Raw genomic sequence first — 8,096 nt, 5'->3', positions numbered from 1 at the left:
GAGGTTCGACTTCAAAATAAATTATATATTTGGGTTCGTGGAGGAATGGGTAATCGGATTTTGGTTCGAACCTCAGATTTTGACCATGTGAGTCCGGGGGAAATTTTTGACTTTTTGGGCAAAACTTTGGGAAATTCATTTTCATGCATTCAAATTGATTCATTTAGTGTTTATTGATGCAATTCAGTAACTTGTGACTAGTTACGAGCGAATTGGTGGTGGAATCGAGGGGTAAAGCTATAATTGAATCGTGAATTGTGTTCGTGGCATCGAGATAAGTGTTTGGTCTAACCTTAGCTTGAGGGATTAGGAGTTGTGTCCTATTTTCTATTTGCTTCTTGTTGAGTACGACGTATAGGCATGGTGACGAGTATCTATACGTTGGTGTCAAGCATGACCGTGAGTCTTATATTGTGATTTTCATGATTTTGTTGTATTATTCATGCCTTAGTGAAGATTTCTAATTGTTGTATAAAGTTTGTGGAAAGAAATTATGACCTATGAACATTGAGGAGCATTGGCTAAAGTTGTAGAGCGAAATTGTGAAAGTATAAGTGACAATTGAACTTTTAGAGCATTGGCTCGAGTTGTGAAATGAGTTGTGAAAGTATAAGTGATAATTGAAACTCTAGAGCATTGTCTCGAGTTGTGAAGTGAATTGTGAAGTAAGAGTGAGAAAAAGAAGAGATCATTATGTTGCCCCCTTGCCGGGCTATTGCTAAATTGTGGTTCCCTTGCATGGTGTTCTTAATTGATATTACAGATGCTTAGGTTGAGGATTCTTTGTGTCGGGTAGGGATTATGGGTATAGCTGAGGTAGTTAGGTATCGGAATGAGGTTGGTTATAATTGAGGTAGTTAGGTGTGGTGACGAGTTTGGTTATACCTGAGGTGATTAGATGTTGTAACGAGTTTGGTTATAGATGAGGTAGTTAGGTGTGGTATCAAGTTTGGTTATAGTTATTTCTCCCTTGTCGGGACGTATTTACTTATGTTGCCGAATCCCTTGCCGGAATAGTGTGGACCTTATTGATCCCTTGTCGGGACTCTCGTTATAATTGTAAATATTATATATGGATCGGGTTGCACGTCGCAACAATATTATATGTGGATCGGGTTGCACACCGCAACAGTATTATATGTGGATCGGGTTGCACGCCGCAACAATATTATATGTGGATCGGGTTGTATGCCGCAACAATATTATATGTGGATCGGGTTGCACGCCGCAACAATGTTATAAATGGGAGCGAGTGGTACGCCTACCACAAGATAGGGGTGTGCATTCGATTTATCGATTCAATTTTGACCCTTATCGATAATTACTTATCGATTATCGATTTGTACATATGCTCATCGTTATCGTTTCAATAAGGTTTCGATTTTTTCGATTTTGATTTATTGATTTTTGGGGCTTATTGATTCAGTTATCTATTACACCAATAAGAAAATTTGCGAGATTTTACGGAAAGAATATTACTATAAACACGCCTAACTAATATGGACAAAAAGAAGCTAAAATAAGACGAACACCGTTTATGACATAAAAATTGTGCCAACAAGCACATGCAACGTTACTATAGTAAGGGATCAAATGTATGTCACCAACACTCCAACGGTATAAAAAAATAAAAATACATCATCACGGCTAATTCTATTTTCCATTAAATTGAACTTCATTCTCTTGAGCTTTAAATATGATCATTTCTTAAATGTGGTAGATGAAATAATAGGGTTAGAGACTTAGGGTAAAGGAAAGGGTATTATAGAATAAGGGTAAAAAAAATTTAAAGTATATCTTATCGGTTTATCGATAAACCGATAACCGAAGAGGACAAAATCGAAATCGATAACTCGATAAGGAAAATTTCGAAATCGAAATCGATAAACCGATAACAAATAATCGATTCGATTTATCGATAAACCGATTCGAATGCACATCCCTACCACAAGATGTGAAAAGAAAGTGAAATCTGCCTTTGTTTTCCTTACTCTTGTTAGTGGTTGGATTTTGATTCCTTTATAGTTCTTTTGATAATCTATTCTTACTTATTATTCCCCGAAGCATGTTTCCCCATCCTATCTTTACTTGTTTATTTCTGCTATACTTTCCATTGTATATCATATAACTGCACATGTTTATTTGGTGGTTTGGTCATAGCCTCGTCACTACTTCGCCGAGGTTAGGCTAGGCATTTACCAGCACATGGGTCGGTTGTGCTGATACTACACTCTGCACTCTTTTGTGCAGACCCCAGTGTTGTAGACTTCGGACCGCAGTGAGATTGTTGATTTTGTTTCATCAAGCGACCCGAAGAAGTCCTGCATATGCCGTAGGCCTTGGCGTCTCTTTCTATCTACTATTCCTGTTTCTTTCATACATTTCCAGAGACAGTGTTGTATTGATTTCTTTCAGACCTTTATTTGTAGTATTCTTAGACCGTCTGTGAAACTGTGACACCAGTTCTGGGTAGTCGAGATTCAAACAATTGTATTGGATTCATGTTCTAATAGCTTATTGCTATTCCTTCCGCTTATGTTAAATTCCGTTGTTTAAATGTTATTACTTCGAAATTATTAATGAATATAAAATGGGTAAAAAGGTAAATTGTGCAAATAATTGGCTTGCCTAGCTCGTATTAGTAGGCACCATCACGACTCCCGAGGGTATGAAATCCGGGTCGTGACAAGTTGGTATCAGAGCTCTAGGTTACATGGGTCTCACAGTTCACAGACAAGCTTAGTAGAGTCTGAGGGATCGGTACGGAGACGTTTGTATTTATCCCGCAGAGGCTACAGAGTTAGGAAAAGTTTCACTTCTATTCTTCCCTGTCGTGCAATTTTGTTCTCTCAATGCTGAATTGAAACCTCTACTCTTGTCCTTTCATAAATGGCGAGGTCATGCACCGCTTCTTCATCCGAGAAACAGCACAGACCGGTGATAGATCAGCTACGTCTTCGGAGGCTTTGTGGAGGTTGGATAGGTTTCACCAAGCTCTTCACTACTACTTTCAGCGGTGCATCTTTTCAGGATCCCCGACATTATCTAGACAGTTGTCATGAGGTTCTCAGGAACATGGGGATCGTGGAGACCAATGGGGTCGATTTTGCTACTCTTCGCTTGTCTGGATCCACCAAGACCTGTTGGAGAGATTATTGATTGGCTATACCAATTAGGTCATCAGCTTTGACTTGAGAACAGTTCACGCAACAATTTCTGGAGAAGTTTCTCCCCATCACTCAGAGAGAGGCCTATCAGAGGCAGTTTGAGCGTATTCAGCAGGGTTCTATGACTGTTACTCAGTACGAGATTAGATTCATCGACTTGGCTCGCCATGCTCTTATCATACTTCCCACTGTGAGAGAGAATGAGGAGGTTCATTGAGGGACTCGTCCAGCTTGCTCAGTTAGCTAGAGGTGGAGGTAAAGGTAATAGAGGTGGAGGTAGAGATGCTAGAGGTGGAGGTAAAGGTATTAGAGGTTGAGGTACATGTACTGTTCTGGTTTGTGATAGAGAAACTTCGATTTTATTTTGCGGCGTATCTGGTCATGCCTAGGTGATTCTATTGTGGTGGATCACGTCCATTGTTCATGAATGGTAGTTATTAGAGGTCTTGAGACTCGTGTAGATTTGCTTCTTTTGGACATGGATGATTTTGGTGTCATATTAGGGATGGATTGGTTATCACCTTACCACGCTATCTTGGACTGGCATGCCAAGACTGTGGCCTTAGCTTTGCCGAGTTTGCCTCGTTTAGAGTGGAGAGGGACTCCTGATTATTCTACCCGTAGTGTTATCTCTTTTGTGAAGGCTCGACGTATGGTCGAGAAGGGGTGTTTGGCCTATTTGGAATATGTTCGTGGTTCTAGTGCTGAGGTTCCTTCTATTGATTTTGTGCCCGTTGTTCGTGAGTTTCCTGATGGTTTTCCTTCAGATCTGCCGGGTATGCCACCCGACATGGATACTGACTTTTGCATTGATTTGGCTCTGGGCACTCAGCCCATTTCTATCATGCCGTATCGTATGGCCCTGCTTGAGTTGAAAGAGTTGAAGGAGAAGTTGCAAGACTTTCTTGAGAAGGGTTTCATTAGGCCGAGTGTTTCACCTTGAGGTGCACCAGTGTTGTTTGTTAAGAAGAGGGATGAGTGATGAGGATGCGTATTGATTACCGACAGTTGGACAAGGTTACAATCAAGAATAAGTATCCATTGCCGAGGATTGATGATTTGTTTGATCAGCTTCAGGGTGCCAGGTATTTTCAAAGATCGACTTGAGATCTAACTACCATTAGTTAAGGATTAGGGCATCCGATGTCCCTAAGACAGCTTTTCGCACTCGGTGCGGGCATTATAAGTTCTTGGTGATGTCGTTCGGGTTGGCAAACACCCCAGCAACTTTTATGGATTTGATGAATTGAGTGTTCAGGCTTTATTTGGACTCATTCATGATAGTCTCCATTGATGATATTTTGATATATTCCCGCATCCAGGAGAAGCACGAGCAGTATCTTAGAGTGGTTCTTCAAACCCTGAGGGATAGTCAGTTATATGCTAAGTTCTCGAAGTGTGAGTTCTGGTTGAGTTTAGTTGCATTCCAGGGTCATGTTGTATCATCAACGAGTATTAAGGTGGATCCGAAGAAGATTGAGGCAGTTAAGAACTGGCCCAAACCAATATCAGCTACAGATATTTGGAGTTTCTTGGGATTGGCAGGCTACTACCATCGGTTCGTGGATGGGTTCTCATCTATCACAGCCTCAATGACTAGGTTAACCCAGAAGGGTGCCCAGTTCAGATGGTTGGACGAGTGTGAGACGAGCTTTCAGAAGCTCAAGACAACTCTGACTACGGCACCGGTGTTGGTTTTGCCCACAGGTTCAGGGCCTTACACAGTCTATTGTGATGCATCTCGTATTGGACTTGGTGCAGTGTTGATGCAGGATGGCAAGGTCATTGCCTATGCTTCACGGCAGTTGAAGATTCATGAGAAGAACTATCCGGTTCATGATTTAGAGTTGGCAGCCATTGTTCACGCATTAAAGATTTGGAGGCATTATCTGTATGGCGTGGCATGTGAGGTGTTCACGGATCACAAGAGTCTTCAGTATTTGTTCAAGCAAAAGGAGTTAAATTTGAGGTAGAGGAGGTGGTTGGAGTTGTTGAAAGACTATGATATCACTATCTTATATCACCCGGGAAAGGCCAATGTGGTGGCCGATGCTTTGAGTAGGAGGTCAGCCAGTATGGGCAGTCTTGCTTATATTCCGGTCGGTGAGAGACCGTTTGCTTTCGATGTTTAGGCTTTGGCCAATCAGTTCATGAGGTTGGATGTTTCTAATCCCAGCCGTGTGTTAGCTTGCACAGTCGCTCGCTCTTCATTATTGGAGCATATCCAAGATCGGCAGTATGATGATCCCCATTTGTGTGTCCTCAGAGACACGGTACAGCACGGAGGTGCCAAGCAGTTTACCTTAGGTGATGATGGAGTTTTGAGATTGTAGGGTCGAGTTTGTGTGCCTAATGTGGATGGGCTCCGAGAATTGATTTTAGAGGAGGCCCATAGCCCTAGGTACTCTATTCATCGGGGCGGCACGAAGATGTATCAGGATTTGCGGCAGCATTATTGGTGGCGGAGAATGAAGAAGGATATCGTTGCATATATGACTCGGTGTTTGAATTGTCAGCAGGTTAAGTACGAGCATCAGAGGCCTGGTGGTTCATTTTAGAGTATTGAACTTCCCGAGTGGAAATAGGAGCGGATCACTATGGATTTCGTTGTTGGACTCCCACAGACTCAGGGGAAGTTCGATGCAGTGTGGGTCATTGTTGATAGGCTGACCAAGTCAGCATATTTCATTCCTGTAGTAGTCTCCTATTCATCCGAGAGGTTGGTTAAGATCTATATCTGGGAGATTGTTTGCATTCATGGTGTGCCCGAGTCTATCATTGCGGACCAAGGTACGCAATTTACCTCACGTTTCTGGAAAGCAGTTTAGCGAGAGTTGGGCACGCGGATTGAGTTGAGCACAACATTCCATCCTCAGACGGATGGGCAGTCCGAGCAGACTATTCAGATTTTGGAGGATATGCTCCGAGCTTGTGTCATTGACTTTGAGGCCTCGTGGGATCAATTTTTGCCTTTAGTGGAGTTTTCCTACAACAACAACTACCAGTCGAGTATTCAGATGGCTCCTTATGAGGGTTTATATGGTAGGCGGTGTCGGTCTCCGGTTGGATGGTTTGAGCCGGGAGAGGCTCGGTTGTTGGGTACGGATCTGGTTCAGGAGGCCTTGGACAAGGTTAGGATTATTTAGGATAAGCTTTGTACAGCTCAATTCAGGCAAAAGAGTTATGCAGACCGCAACGTTTGAGATGTGACTTTTATGGTCGGTGAGCGGGTGTTGCTCCGAGTGTCGCCTATGAAGGGCGTGATGAGATTTGGGAAGAAGGGCAATCTTAGCCCTAGGTTCATTGGTCCATTTGAGATTCTTGATCGAGTGGGAGAGGTGGCTTATAGGCTTGCATTGCCGCCGAGCTTATCAGCCGTGCATCTAGTGTTTCATGTGTCCATGCTCTGGAAATATCATGGCGATCCATCCCACGTGTTATATTTCAGCACTGTCCAGTTGGACAAGGACTTGTCTTATGAGGAGGAACCAGTAGCTATTCTAGACCGGCAGGTTCGTCAGTTGAGATCGAAGAGTTTTCCTTCTGTTTGTATTCAGTAGAGAGGCCAGCCTGCTGAGCCATCGACCTGGGAGTCCAGTCCAATATGCGGAGCCGTTATCCCCATCTTTTCCCCGACTCAGGTACTTCCTTCTTCTGTCTGTTCGAGGACGAATGGTTGTTTTAAAGGTGGAGAATGTGTGACCCAAGAGGTCATCACTTATTTTTAAATGAAATTCCACGTTCCAAGGCTTTAAAAATCTCTTTTAGCATCACCTTGATTTGCGTGCACAGTTCGGGTGCGTAGCCAGAAAGCTTATATGTGAAAATATGTGAAAAAGATAATTTTTTGGCTATAAAATGAATTAATTTGACTTCGGTCAATGTTTTAGGTAAACGGACCCGGACCCGTAATTTGACGGTCCTGGAGGGTCTGTAGGAAAATAAGGGCCTTAGGCGTATGCCCGGAATCGAATTCCGAGGTCCCAAGCCCGAGAAATGAATTTTTGAAGAAAAGTATTTTCTGAAATTGTTTATAGAGTTTGGAAATGAATTTTGATTAGAACATGTTGGTATCGGGTCCGTATTTTGGTTCCGGCGCCCGGTACATGTCTTATATATTATTTAAGATGATTTTGTGAAGTTTGGTAAGAAACAGAATTCGGTTGGCGTGATTCGAACCTTAAATGCAAATTTTGATGTTTAAGAAGTTTTGATAAATTTCATTGATATTGAGGTTTAATTCGATTTTTCAGAAGTTATTTTGGTGATATGAGTACACGAATAAGTCCATAGGATATTTTTGAGGTTGTGTGAATATTTGGATTGGAGCCTCGAGGGCTCAGGTGAGTTTTGGATAGGCCACGAGGTGCATTTGGAACTTAGAAAAATTGCAGAATTTTAGCAGGTGTGCCTAGGCCTGCATTTGCGAAGCCTGGCTCGCAAATGCGAGCTTGCAAATGTGAAGGCTGGATCTCAAATACGAAGCCAGCCCAGGCCTGCCTTGGCTCGCAAATGCGAGATTGTCTTCGCAACTGCGAAGATTTGCCAATGGGCCAGTGATCGCAAATGCGACCCATGTATCGCAAATGCGACACTATTTTCGCAAATGCGAAAACAATTCCCATGTTAGCAGAGGTCAGGGTTCGCAATTTGCATTTCCCGTACCTGCGACCTGCAACTTTATACTTAGACAATTTTAAACCTATTTTTCACATCTTTTCAAAATACAAACTCCTTTGGGCGATTTTCCAAAAACAACTCTTCTTCCAAATCGATTGTAAGTTAATTTAACTCATTTCCTTCAATAATTAACATCTTTTAACATGATTTCAACTCAAAATCAATGATTTTCATGGGAAAAATTGGGTGTTTTGGGTAGAACCAAGGTTTTTTAAAAAATTGGGGATTTGGACCTCGATTTGAGGTCCG

The sequence above is a fragment of the Nicotiana sylvestris genome, chromosome 7, assembly GCF_000393655.2.
Source record: "Nicotiana sylvestris chromosome 7, ASM39365v2, whole genome shotgun sequence".
NCBI classification, from domain to species: Eukaryota; Viridiplantae; Streptophyta; class Magnoliopsida; order Solanales; family Solanaceae; genus Nicotiana; species Nicotiana sylvestris.
Note: the sequence above shows the minus strand (reverse complement) of the source record.